At 36.6% G+C, this 14,815-nt stretch overlaps 1 protein-coding gene and 1 long non-coding RNA gene across 2 annotated transcripts in view; one reads left to right on the top strand and one right to left on the bottom strand.

The window, feature by feature from the left end:
- The window catches only part of LOC117941696 (alpha-2-macroglobulin-like), a 67,391-nt gene that overhangs the window by 15,872 nt on the left and 36,704 nt on the right, over positions 1–14,815 (top strand). The gene's annotated exons all lie outside the window — the stretch shown is intronic.
- Positions 1–14,815, bottom strand: part of LOC117941731 — a 27,065-nt gene that overhangs the window by 8,725 nt on the left and 3,525 nt on the right. The window contains exon 2 of the long non-coding RNA XR_004655964.1: positions 11,387–11,389. This is a non-coding gene — a long non-coding RNA (uncharacterized LOC117941731). The remainder of the gene's footprint in view (positions 1–11,386; positions 11,390–14,815) is intronic.

Raw genomic sequence — 14,815 nt, 5'->3', positions numbered from 1 at the left:
ATAAGTCTTATACTTCAACAGTTTAACAATCAACTGAGATTTTCTTTGGTTGAAAAATTATATTTTAAATTGACAAACTTCATATTTTTAATCCATGGCTCAATTCAAACGGGATCAAAAATGTCTGTTATGTTACGGGGGGGCGACTTTTAACTCAGCCGGTGGAACGTGCACCCCATGTAGGCTGAGTCCGTGGCAGTGGCCGGCGTTCAAATCCAACCAGTGGCCTGTTTGCTGCATGTCATCACTTCTATCTCTCCCCATTACATGCCAATCTCCAGAGATGCTCTAACACATGATAATAAAAAAACGTTTTAAAAGGAATGCAAAATGGACTGCTCCAATGGACTGCTCTCTGACCCTTTTTTGTTTTTGTTTTTGCCAATTCACCACTACTGGAAATTATTAACTATCCTTATTCATATGCTACAATGAAATTATTTTAAATAATATTAAATTAAATCCAGACACAAAAAAAGCTGGTAAAAAATGGAAGTAGGTCTACAGAGTAGTTTCTATGAAGAGGATACACTCTCTAATATAGTAGTATTGGTTAAAACTATCAGGAGTCAGAATGTTGCAAATATTTGGTTTTGAAAAGGCTTAAGTCATTGCCATGAATTTTTATTTTTCATTATTTCCTTTGCAGCTTGAAGAGCGTGTGGTCAGTCCTCGAGTCATCCAGATGATACATATTATGTACTTAACACCTGTAACACATGTCTGTTGGTATTCCTTGTTAGTATTCTGCCACAACCACTTACAGCTGTGTAACTACTGAGTCTGAAGTGAAATACATGCATAATGGATAATTAAATAATGTAATCTTAATGTCCCATTTGAAACTTGGATTTTGTGTAACTTTTTCCACTGTTTAATCTTTCTGCTCTGTATTTATCGTGTGTTTCATCCAAATACCAGAAGTTATGCAGCTCAGCTTAGTGTGGAAATGCAAAAAGTGTTTTTTACAGAAAAAACCCACGGTGAGAGAGAAAGAGCGAGCCAGGACATCTCAGATGGTGTGAAACCGTTCTTTCACTGTAAATAATTTTCCTGCAAAATAACAGTGAAGAGCTGGTAGCAGGGACGCCAGCAGGTTACGGTTATTTTTACGGTATTCATGTAAAATGACTTAACGGTAGTTGTCTGTAAACCAGAAAAACGGCACGTTTCTGTATTTCTATAATTTACGGTAAAGAGCTGGCAGCAAAGACGCTAGCAATATACCGTAATTTTACGTTAGCCGTACTGTAAACTGACTTTACAGTAGTAGTCTGCAAACCAGAAATAAAGTATATTTCTGTATTCACACTTTTAAAATATATAATAAAAAAAAATGTAAAAAAAAATGAAGCATATTTCCATGATTATTTGGAAACTACAATAATATTCTAATTAACTAGATTGCAGTTTCCTTTGTTGCAATTTATATTAATTGCAATGGACTTCATTATTCGTAGGGCTTTGTACAATTGGTTAAGATGTGCATTATTGTGACTACATGAAAAATTATCAATAAAAAATAAAAAATCTTTATTTCAAAGAGCATTGGCAGCTAAGACGCCATTTCATAAATAAAATAAAATAAACTCTGTTGGACAATGCTAAAAAAAAGAGTTTTCTAGTGGCATACAAACAGCCTAGTAGTTTCTGCTCTAGACTATGGTAATAAATTTAGAGTGAGATTAAAATGTTATCAAAAGTCAACTTAAAGATTTACATGATACACTTTCATAATAACATTCTGAACATATTACGAATTGGCAACATTTGGAAAACAAACTTAAGAACATTTTGAAAAATGTGCATTGAGGCCATTTTGAAATTAGCACAGTAGAACATGTGGACAATATGCATCAATAATATGCATCATTTATGGATGAAACTGTAAGGCAGGCACCTGTGCCACTGCAAGCTAGACTTGTAGGTTACCTCTTAAAATAGTCCTGTGAGGTAGGCTTGTGTTTCTTCCTCTTAAAATAGTCCTGTTAGGTAGGCTGGTGTTTCTACCTCTTAAAATAGTTCTGTGAGGTAGGCTTGTGTTTTTACGTCTTAGTTCTTTTGAATCCATGAGAGATGACTAAAATTTTGGTAGCTGCTGTTCCTCTCTGCAGCATTATTCCAGTGTTGCCACTGTCAAACAACAAACAAGCGTAATATATACTAATAAATAAACTGTACAATCAGGAATGTACAGTATAGCAGCATTTGCTTAAAAAGTTAATAATACCAGTTCTCTTGTGGCTTATTGTGGCAATGCCAGACTGTCAAAAAAAGAGAAAGAGAACAAGATTAAATAGCTCACCAATCTATATGAAGTTCCATTTAAAGTCAAGGAGATTTTTCAGTAGCATGGCAACGTGTGTATTGACTGCAGAAGACTTCTTCTGAACGATCACACCTTTCTTCTTAGAGACAACCTTGCCCCTTTTGGCCTTTGTCCCTCTCCTAGGGTTCATACCAATGAAGCGCCTGAAACCAAAAATGTATAAGACCAGAGTGGGGTTGCAGCAACACACTGTTTTGTGTACATTAAATTAAACGCAATTAATTATTTTTTGTCTTTCTTCACAAATAGAATGAGACAGACAATGAGAGCCCGGCTATCAGTATCCTTTAGCCAGTGCAACTGGGTGAGCTGGACATGAATGACATGTGTATACAGTACTGATACCGTTGTATGCAAAAAATACAAACACATTAGTTGAATTGTATATATCCATATAATGATTACAAAGACTGAAGATGTTTAACCTCTGAATGAATTCCAGAGTGCAGGCTGCTTCATGTTGATACTGAAGGTTGATTGTGTAGTAGATTGAAAACACATCAGCAAGTCCTGTTGCAAATGTAGGTGTGATGCCCTCAGAGATTACACGGCCCTCAAAGCGGATCATCCAACCTCTAATTGTGACTTGCCCTGTTGCACCTGAAACTTCAAGTCACAGCAACATAGGAATACATGTTACCTTGTGTAAACGTTTGTAAACTCAAGATGAATGGCCGGTGCAATATTTAATGTGTCTATCAATGAATCTAAATGAAATGTATAACAGGCAGTATCAGGCAAGGACTTTTAGCAAGACTGAGAGTTGTCTCAACATCAGCTGCAATAGGTGACACCTCTAAGGAACAAATACATTATGCTTGGTTTTGGAGCTATTCCTTATTTTGTGACATGTATAATAGTTCATTATTTGATTTATTTAATTTCAGTTTTCCTTCATGCAGCTACATACATTTTTCTATAATTAGTATTTAATTTGGGTAAGTTTTAGTGCTTTTGTTTTGAAAGTACCACGCAGCCTTAGCCACCAGGTGTAGTCTACAAATATAGGGGAATAGGTATGTGGGAGGTAGACACCGGGGAGGGCTGATGGTTTTTTACCAGAGACAGAGACAGAGACACAGAGTTACAGAGCCTAGAGACGCCATTGATTCTTCACGTGAAATGTTTGTTTGCCAAGAAATTGGATGAATAAACCTGACAGAACGCCATCTCTGCCTGGACAATGAAAGTTTTTTATCTCTGCGTAAGATTCACTTCTTCGGTGCCTCAGTGGCTGTTGAACATTGAGTTTTTAGTTTGTTTTATTCAATCGGAAGACAATTCGCCACTACCCTTAACATTTTTACAAAAAAAAATTATAAAGATTTTAATAATTGTAAGATACTAGGTGAGAGTAACCTAGAGAAGTTCCTTTTCATGCCAAACAGGTGTTAGTGTTGATTAGGCTGGCTGCTAGCAGCTTTTTAGTGACATCGCATCAGGCTTCAAGCAGAAATGTTTATCCTTAACCGCGTTGCAATGTTAATTAACAGAAATAAAAGCCACAGATGATGCAAAACGGTTTGAGAACGGTTTCTTTTGCCAACTCTTTGGAAAACACACAAACAAAATAAAACTCACCAAAACCATCTAAGTTAGCCCATGTTCCAATAATCCTATGGTTTGGTTAAAATAAACCTTAATCACTGGGCAAGATGTAGGCTTATTGTTTCACTAGCCAAATGCTATTTTCCTGCGGCCTCCGTCTATCAATTGGCAGTAAAGTTCAGGTTCAAGTTCAAGACCTTTACTTGTCCCCGAGGGGCAATTCATTTTGCTGCAGTAGCAAAGAAATTGACATACAGAACATGACAACAAAGACAACAACGTCAATTAAAAGATTAAAAAATACAGTATCAGACCAAATGGGGAATTAAAGAAATACCAAAACAATAAAAGTTTAAGTCCCATGGGCACCCAGATAGCTCAGTTGGTAGAGCGGGGGCCCATGTATAGAGGTTTAATCCTCGTCGCAGCCGGCCCGGGTTCGAATCCGGCCTGCGGCCCTTTGCTGCATGGCACTCCCCCCTCTCTCTCCCCTTTCATATTCTCAACTGTCCTATCAAATAAAGGCCTTAAATGCCCCAAAAATAATCTTTAAAATAAATAAAGGTTTAAGTCCCAGTGTACCTTGTGGGCAGACGTTACCTATTCTTTCCAGAATTAAGCAGAGAGATAGCAGAGGGGACAATGGAGAATTTATACCTATTTGTTTTGGCTGGTGGCTGACTGAAGCGGGAACCGGAGGGCATTGGTTACCCTTTACCACGTGTAGTTTTTCAGATGCAGATAACGTTACCAAAATGAAACAAAAAAAACACCCAAAAGTAATAAACTGGCTATTCAAATCCAAGCCTCACTGATGATGCGACTGAATAAGATTTGAATTACCGTTTAATTTGTAGCATGACCCGATGAAATTTGATGAAGAACACACTACCAGGTTGCATCAAACTTCTGACCGTGCTCCGAATTCCCCAGTCAACGCTCAGTTTCCAAAAAATACTGTAGCGTAAATCAGACATAAGTATGTCTGATGTTTCTTAAATCACTGTAGATGTTCAGAGCAATACAAAACAGAATATTAAAGCAATGCTCATGTTTGTCACAAACTCAAACCCTAATCAAGGCAAATAGGTTTTTTATGTTAAGTAACCTTGAACAAAATCCTGTACAATTAAATTTACCAGGGCTGACACTTGCAGGTTGTTAAATGGCATTAATTAACCTTGTCAAAACACTGTGTAATTCAAAACAAATTGCACAATATTTAACACAAAATCTAAATAGCATATAGTTCATACGCCTGTGAAGCAGTACACTTTGCCTGTATGTGACTTTATCAGTTCACAAATGTTTATTTACTGGAAAATGTGGGTACTTTGACCCTAGTAATCATTAAGAGCTGTTTGCATGACAAAAACAAACATACCACGCTGGGTAAAGGGCAATGTTGCAGAACTTAAGCTACTGTAAAGTTAAAACATTAAATTGATTTAAAGCAACACTAGAGAACGTTTTATACCTTGAAGTAATATTTCCAAAATTGTTCCTTGGTTCATCAACTCGTAACAGGGTGAACCGCACTTCTGCATTTGCTTTGTGGCTCTTCCGGCTTTAACCGCAATATGCAAGCCTGCCAGATCGGGTAGCGGATCTGTTGTACCAAAAAAGACAATGGACAATTACGCTTCCAACCTGTAGGGGGACCAATGTGGGAACAGTTACATGCAGTTGCTTTAAAAAAGTTAGCTACAGCAATAACAAATTGGCATTGTCCCTATGGAAGGAACAAAATGATTAAAAGTGCAATGTGCAAGATATGGCCATATATTTTCTATCTTAAACATTTTAAAACCATCATGTCATCCAGCTTGTTGACAAGAGTGGTCATTGGCGAGAGACACTCGGTATTGGGGGTGCATGTGGGGCACTTCTTATGGCAAGAGTCCACTGTGGCGTTTTTTTGACAGCAGGGATCACCCTGCTTCCCAGCATTGGATGCTTGTTGCGTTTGCCACTAGCAAACTATCAATTAACTACAACGACCACTGACAAGCAAAGATTATGGCTACACACTCAGAAAACGGCAATGGTTGCACCTGATTGGACGAATGCTTCATGTGGGGTGTTCTGCTCTAAATATCAAAACGGACCAACAAGCTTATTTTACAAAAATAGTTTTTATATGATAGTTTTATGGAAAGAAAATGGCTATGCAGATGTTGAATCTATCCTTATTTTAGATCAACAATGGTCCGTTTAAAAGACTTTTGTGAGTTTTTGAGAGGCGTTGAGTTGGACGACCCTGATTTGCATTAAGTATCCTGGACCACAACTATGCAAATGAGCATTCACCTCGATGCACTGCTTCTGGAAGTCACTGTGACACTACCAGAATGCTTTGCTGCTCACATAGACTATGAATGGGAAGCGTGGAAATTACGCTTGCCAGTGACACGTACCGCTAGCCTAGCCAGGATCCCAGCTTGCTTGCGTCACATCTGCTTCCCTTACATTGCTGCCTGTGCCTCCTCTGAAAAAAACTAAATTTTAGGTCTTAAAAGTCTTAAATTTGCTTAAGTATTGTGTTGTAGGTCTTAAATAATTTTAAACAGGTCTTAATTTGACTACGTCCATGCAACGCTACCTCTAAGGCTATGGTTTTTTATTCCGGGGTGTTGTTATGGTTACTAGTCCAAAATTGTTTTTGTACTACGACTTTAAATGATACCAACATGCAACATTTGACATAAAATGCATTTTATTCTTATGGGGAAGTTCTAAAAAAAACTTAATTCGGGGTATAGTTGATGTTGTGATAAAGGTCTTAATTCTTAAATATTGTTCCTAATGGTCTTAAAGGTCTTAAAAAGTATTACATTTGAGTTGGTGAATATCTGGCCAGGCTGTTGTTTGTGCAGGTGGAAAGGAACTACACAATGCACCTTTTTTATTTTTTATTAATTTGAATATTCTAAAATTATATAAAGAACAACAGACTCAGTAAAGAAAGATCTTTTGATATTTACAATTTTATAGTTAGAATTAAACTATCTGGAATACACACATTGCCCTATCAAGTTGTAAAAAAATTTGAGTAGCATACCACACCATAACAGGAAGTCTATAAATCATTGAATGGGTTACCTTAAAAACAAATAGAGGGGATTGGACAGTGTGTTTGTGGGGGTGGGATTCTCTATCAGAGACTATAAAACAGATGCTGACTCAAGATCATCTCATTCAGTCATGGGTCGTCCCGGGATTCAGATGTGGACATGGAAACTGTGTGTCTTCCTGAGCTGGATGTGCGTGGGCCAAGCAGTGTCAGGACCGTAAGTTACCTCTATACTTTATAAAAAATAGTAATGGCCTGTGGTTAAATGAATTGATCATGGGGAAGGATTTTATACTGCATAATCTTTTGGGTTGGGGTTGTTTCCATGTCAGATCCAGTGAGATGTCTACTGTATGTGTGTCTGTGTCTGTAGGCAGTACATGGTAGCCATTCCTGCAGTCCTTGAATCTGGAGCTGAGACCAAATTCTGTGTGAGTCTCCTGCAGCCCAACGAGACTCTGGAAATGAGAGTCACTCTGATGTCCCAAGAGGAGAATACAACCCTTCTGAAGGAGATATTTAGTAAAGAACTTCATACCTGCATTGAATTTAAGGTCAGTAAGGTTCCTGAATTGATTCATGTGACCCTTTCCATAAAATGTGTTGAAGAAACTGAGTTTGAAAACATTGATAGGATTTCATAACACACACAGAACCACACATAGATTTGTAACAGAGAGCACACAATATGAATAAATAAACTGTATAAATTGCTGTTGCAATACATTTGTGATTTTACACAATTGAAGATAGAACAGATCAAGTTAAATATTCATAAATCAAATCATTTTTAATGGGATGTAATGACTCTCTTGGTGTCTATAAAATATATTTCTGTCACAGGTTCCTTTAGTGCAGGATGAAGTGGTGCAGAACTTGGAGGTGGTGGTACGAGGCGACACATTCTACTCTAGAGAAGTCCGAAAAGTTCAGATCAAAGTCTATAAACCAATGACATTCATCCAAACAGATAAACCAATCTACCTCCCAGGACAAACAGGTAATTTTGAGCTGATGGATTTTTTCTTGATTTATGTTTGTTAAGTTATATTTTCTTTTTTAATATATGTTTGCTTTGTTACTCATATAGATTTTTTGACCTTTGTATTACCTATAATACTAATAGAGGGGAGATTCCTTCCATAAGCCTATAGGTTTTTGGGGATTTTTTTCCTCACCTGCACAACTTGCTTCTTTTCTTATGTTTTCATGTTATGCCTCTTTGTGTTATTTTTAGAGGTGGGCAGCAATTAAAAATATGAATCGCGATTAATCGCATAATTTCCCCGATTAATCGCGATTAATCGCAAAATGAAATATTGAATTCCAAAATAGTGTATATAGTGCAATTTCTTTTTTAAATGTTCTGCCATATGAGTAAAAGTGCCGTAACATTTGTTCATTTTGATTAATAAAGTAGCGGTTAAATATAATGTTTAGTATACATCTCAACTTAACCCTCTAAACCGTAAGGCCATTTTTATAGTTCATTGTCCGTCTGGATTTATTTTATAATAACTTGTAAAACATTAACCCTGTTGTCTACAGTCAAGATATGAACATCATTTTTTTCAGGACAAACTGGGTTAGTAGAATATTTGGGTTGCAATGAGGTCACTCTAATGTTAAAAATGGTTGTAGGACCTTAAAGACAAATAAATAAGTAAAATGGAACAGGAATCTTCCAGATATGTGTTGATATCACAGACAGAGCAGTAAAACCTATAAAACACTTCTCATATGTCTTGTGAGTCACACTTTGAAGAAATAATCATTATAACTTATACAGATGACAAAATACATACTTTTTTTCAAAGTCAATTTGTTGATATTACACCCACACCAATGCTACACAAGCATGTGTGTGTCTAAAACAGTTCTTCTATATGCCAAAATAAACATTATGAACATTATAACTCAAATAAAGCACAAGCGATTTACATTTCTTCAAAAAATCCCAAATATAGGATATAAATATATGTCAAATCTCAAACCAGTGAGGCCATTATCCTCTAAAAAACGGTAGATGTACTATCTTGTGCACTATAGCATCTTTGATTGCATCCTAGCCAGTTTGAATGGGAGTATTGGCCTCTTTCAGCCTCCATACTCTTTGGATGACGTTGTCTCCCATATATGGGCATTCTATTGGCTTACTTCCCTAAACAGAGAGCAGATACGGAGCCGCGAGCTAGCGGCATTAATGAGCCAAAACGCGATGAATTATAGACATAAAGTGAATAAATCTTGGATGTGACGGTTTGGATTTAAAGCTCAACAACCCCGAAAAAGGTTGGAAGTTCCAGGCTGCATAGAAAATCAACTTTAGAGGCTAGAGAGACCTGGAAGAGTCCGCTAACTTGTTACCTTTTAGACACAACTTTTGGTGAGTATCTGTGTTGTATGGTTGATAAATTATTAAACTATGAATCAGAGGTTTAGTTTTTGCTCGTGGGCGAGTCTCTCGGTCGTAGGTATTAGAAAGCCTGTGAGCAACAAACTTTTACAATAATAAAGAAATAATGAAGAAAACTGCGTTAACGCGCGATAAAAAAAATTGTTGGCGTTAATTTATTATTTAGTTCACGCGATAATAACGCGTTAACTTGCCCAGTCCTAGTTTTTTTTTTTTTCCTTGCCCAGCCCTAGTTATTTTGCAAATAAATCATCTATGACGTAGTACACAACATCGTACCATATATAGACACGTTTTCTCTTTACAAATTACAGTGTTTGCAGCACTGCATAGAAATAGTATTGCCACAATATCATTATCTTTATCATTATCAATATACTAATATTGACATTCCCAGGATTTCGCTTCATTTAAAAATGAAGCCACAAAATGATAGAAATTAGCGTGTCACACATTTAAAATATTTATTAAAGAGCGTAACTGTATGAGTTATCTTATCTCAAAATTAGTGTTATTCCTTATCAGCAGTTTTCATGAAAAACTATCCATCACTTTAATGAAATCTAAGGCAGAGGCCAGATTCCTAAATGTTAATACAAATTATGCGCACTGATCTGAAAGTGAGGTTTCCTTCTTGGGATATTGGGAAATGTTCCACTGATTACATTATTATTTATTGGATGCATTTCTCTCTCAGACAACGAGGGAATGCCAATAGTAAACTATTGAGTTTTCTCACCTTTTTTTCTTTTTTTCAAATTTGATGTACTTTCTCAGTTAACAGAAGACAATCACTGAGCTTTTAGGATGTTTAACACTACTGTAGAAGAGCTGTAAAGGCTTCATGTAATCTCTCTGCATGTCTCTCAGTGCAATTCAGAGTCATCACATTGGATACCAAGTTTATACCTGTCAATCAGCTGGTGAGTGTTTGAACAGTCTTTCTTTATTTATGTCTCATTTATAAACAGTATTAAAGAAATGGTTTGACAATTACTTTGGATTGAACCAGAATATGAGCTCCAGAAGAAGCTCTGGGTCAATAGTGCTAACCACAGCCTCTTTAGGTAAACCTACCAAGCGGCTTTAAAGGTTGTTGACCCAGTGATAAATCCATTTTAACACATGTTTCTCATTTTGCAACATTTTGTCACATCATCCCATTCAATTTAAAATAACAGCAGAAAATACACACTTTAGCTTAAATTAGAACTTTTCCCCCCAAAAATGTACATACTCTTGAGGACAAGCCTTTTTTAAATGTTTTTTTTTAATGTTTTGTGTCACACGTTCGTTTTTTATAAAAGCGTAAGTATAAGAGCTGAAGTCTGAGTTTATCATCTTTAACTCACTGTGTGATGAGCGCAGTACAAAGCAGCTTGTGCTTTAACAACTCTTTCTTTCTTTCTTTACAGTACAATATAATCGAAATTGAGGTAAGACTAATACATACACTTACAATCACCATTGGGTATAATGAACTGAAAGTTACATTTTTTAAAGTTTGATTCAATAAAAATACTATTAAGCAAATTCTTTTAAGAAAATCATAATTCAAGCTATATTCTCGAGCATTTTCTGTTGATATTACAGTTTTTTACAATGGCTATGACAGATTTTTCACTACATTAAACAAGTTTTCTAAACTCTTAACACACCAACCCACCCAAAACACACAATTGGCAAAACAGTTAATTTCATGCTCAAAATCACACATTGTAAACTAAACTCCAAAACTAATTTTCAAAATACAATAATACTCTAACACAACAACTATGCACAAAACACTTCAAACATGTTTCAAAATCAAATAATTATTCCAAACACTAACACATGTTCTCCTCCAACAGGAACATTTAGGCAATCATAACACAATGACAAAAAAAACACTATCATTAACTGACATTACAAAAACTTCATTATTTTAGATGTGTCAGGTATTCCCTTATACAATAGATTGTATTTTGCACATGCATTTTATTTCTTTTGTTCAAAAAATTCACTACAAAAAATGAATGACCATCTCAGAGTAGCTTGATGGAATGTACAGTTTATGACAACAAAGACAGAGATAGAATTGCTGCAATAAAGACTTTATTTGCAGAAGGACATTACTGCAAGATATACAAACCAAAAGAACACCAGAATAATAATTTTAAAAAAGTAATCTTCTAATCTGCTCGGTCTTCTGCATTTGGCCACATGTTCTCATCCACATCACACCTGATATCTTCTCTGGCAAGGCATCATGGGAAGAATCTTTTTGCATGCCTTATCCACCCCTGACAGTGTCAGCTGTGGTGTCTTGGCATGCAGCATCCATTGCATCAAGGATGGATATTTGGTTATGTGGACGATGGTCAAATACCTTTCATCTCCAGGCTGAGAAAAACTCCTCTATGCGGTTGAGTAAAGGAGAGTAAGGAGCAAAGAAATGGGATATCATCCTTGGATGGGCGTCAAACCAGGCTGTGATCGTACGGGCACGGTGGAATGCCACATTGTCCCATGTGATCACATATATTGGCAAGTGTTCTCCCACCTGCCCTCTTTCTACCTCCGGCACCAGTCTTTCGTGCAGGTCTTCTAAAAACAGAAGAAGGTGTTTGGTGTTGTAAGGGCCAATCTCACATTTATGCAGGAGTGCACCATTGTTGGAGATTGCGGGCGCACATGGTAATGTTACCTCCCCTCTGGCCCGGCACGGTAACTGTGGCCCTTTTTCCAATTATGTTTCTCCCACAGTGACTTTTTTTCGCCAAGTTGAAGCCAGCCTCGTCAACATAGATCATTTCACATGGGACTTGATTGGCCTCCATCTCCATGACTCTCTGAAAGTAATTAGACACAGTGTATGTCACTGCTGTGCTGTACTTTACATCTACTGTATGTCCTAATGTACTCCAGGTTTATAGAGTAGTTTACAGTAATGACTGTATTGCGTGACCTTACCTGAAAGTATTGGTGACGGAGTTCTTTGATGCGTTCACTGTTCCCTTCAAAAGGAACTTTGTATAGTTGTTTCATTCGGACTCTGTGTCTAGCTAGAGTCCGAGAAATGGATGTTATGCTGATTGCTGCAATGTTCCCAAAGACAAGGTTGTCCTCTACAACTCTGGACTGAATGTCCAGCCATAAATCCACTCTAATACTGTACACGGTAATTTTACAGTATTTACACTTTGCTGTAGGAGAAGCGATATCCTACCTGTTGGTTTCTCTGAAAATACGGACAGTAGATGCCACTGTGTCCCGGCTGATTTTTGACTTTCCTCGTTCACCAGCCGCTCTGTATGATAGCCTGTAGTTTATGACATGGTCAATGATAGGAGCTCTTTTTTTAGCTCTGTCCTTCTTTGAGCGCCACCACGCATTCTAACTCCTCTTCCTTGTCCTGGTACTTGTCTTCCTCGCCCTCGTGCAGGCATTTCTTTCCTTCTTTCTTTGTGTTGCTTTAAATTGTTCATTTTCCAGCCAGGACCAGCCCAAAGAGTCCTATTTTAGAACATAGGATCATGTGATTGAAAGAACCTCAACAGCAGAGTGTGCTTCCTAGATGCAAATTAGCTGTCAATTGCATAACTTCAATAAGCTGTTTCTCATTAGCAATGGAATAAAATACAGGGAATATATTTGTTTTTCAATTCACAATATGAATAGTGGTTCACTTTGACTTTAGTCTGTAAGGTTAGGTTTAAAACATAGTGTTATCTGTTCTGACATACAGTGTCAAAGCATTGGGAAATTTGGCAGTAAAAATCTATTGTTTTGGTCTTGTTTGAGCTTGTGTGAAAAAGGAGTTTAATCATTTTAAATTTGTGTTTATTGTATGCATTATGTGTTAAAGCAACAAGAAATGTGTTAATAGTATAGCTTACACATGCAGATGTAGTGCTAACTGTGTTAAGAGTTTTGGAAAATTGTTAAAAGTATTGAAAAATCTGTCATTGCAATTGTAAAAAACTGTAACAGCCTTTGATGTTCTTCATCAGTAGATAGATGGAGTTCAGTATAAATGTATTTTTTCATAAATTATTTTGCACTGCATAAACTCCTCCAAGACTAGCTAATAATAGCTAGTAATTGGACAAAATAAATGATGAATTTGTCAAACTACATACAACTTGATTTAAAAAGGATAGAAGACAATGTGTGTATATCTATGTTTTGCATCAATGTATGTACATTTGCCCATTATACAGACCAATATCTGTAACTGGGCACTGATATTAGCCTGCAACAACATTCATCAGGATCTAATTGAGAGTAATTTCAAGATATTTCAAGTTTTCATGCTGTTTTTTCCTACTGAGAGTCAAGAAGTCTAAGTTTTTACACCAAACCATGGCCCAGTTTTATCTGCCACCTTATTGAAGGAGATGAAGAAACTTGCTCTTCCTGTATTTAAGAGTTTCCTATTATCACATGTTCTTCTTTACTTCACTTTACAGGATTCTACCAGCAACAGGATTGGACAGTGGCTGAATGAAACTTCCAATAGTAAGATATTGCAGCTTTCTTACGCCTTGAACTCTGAGGCCCGTGAAGGAGCCTACCAAGTTACTGTGTCGATTGGGTTAGATAAAATACAACACAGCTTCAAGGTGGAAAAATACGGTAAGTAAAAAAAAAAAAAAAAAAAATTCATTTCAATCCATGTGTAATGAACAAAGTTCTGATAATCATACTTTGTCCCCAGTTTTGCCTAAATTTGACGTAACATTAAATGCGGCTGATAAAGTAAGTATTGATCAGGAAGAAATCAAGGCTGAAGTATGTGCAACGTAAGTAAATTTTGCACATTACATCACTATAATCTAAAATAGATTAGCGAATGGTTCATTTTCAATGTTTTTGTTTTTCTTTATCTATTTAGATATACATACGGCCAGCCTGTGCCAGGTAGTGTTGACATCAAGGTGTGCCGACCTTTTAGTGCCTATGTTGGTATACCCCTTATATACACCCCTGAACATCCAGAGGGAATCCCTGAAATACAGATGCCTTGTTATGAGGAGACAAAGCAGGTACAGTAACTATGGTGACTCATGAAGCAAGGTGCATGGACCTTACATATCCTCCTACATAATGTACACAGTGCACATTTAAAACAACATATTGTCATCTGTCCTGTCAGTTTAACGTACAAACTGAGGAGCTTGAACGTTCATTTTTAAAAATAGAGATAGTATTTAGATATAAACATTTGACAGTTAAAAGTTAAGAAGTAATAAGGGCATGACGTGTGGAAAGTTTATAATGTCCTTCATTTTTTCTTTTATCTTATTTTACTGTGCTTTCTAGACGGACAAGAGAGGCTGTGCCACTTTTAGCTTCCCAATGTCAACTTTCACAAAAATTGCGCAAAAGACACTACGAGATTTACTGCAACTCACTGCAAATATGGAAGAGGAGGGCACAGGCAAGTCATACAATTTATTGTATTTAT

The sequence above is a fragment of the Etheostoma cragini genome, chromosome 3, assembly GCF_013103735.1.
Source record: "Etheostoma cragini isolate CJK2018 chromosome 3, CSU_Ecrag_1.0, whole genome shotgun sequence".
Classification (NCBI taxonomy): Eukaryota; Metazoa; Chordata; class Actinopteri; order Perciformes; family Percidae; genus Etheostoma; species Etheostoma cragini.
Note: the sequence above shows the minus strand (reverse complement) of the source record. Positions and strands in the feature narration are given on the sequence as shown.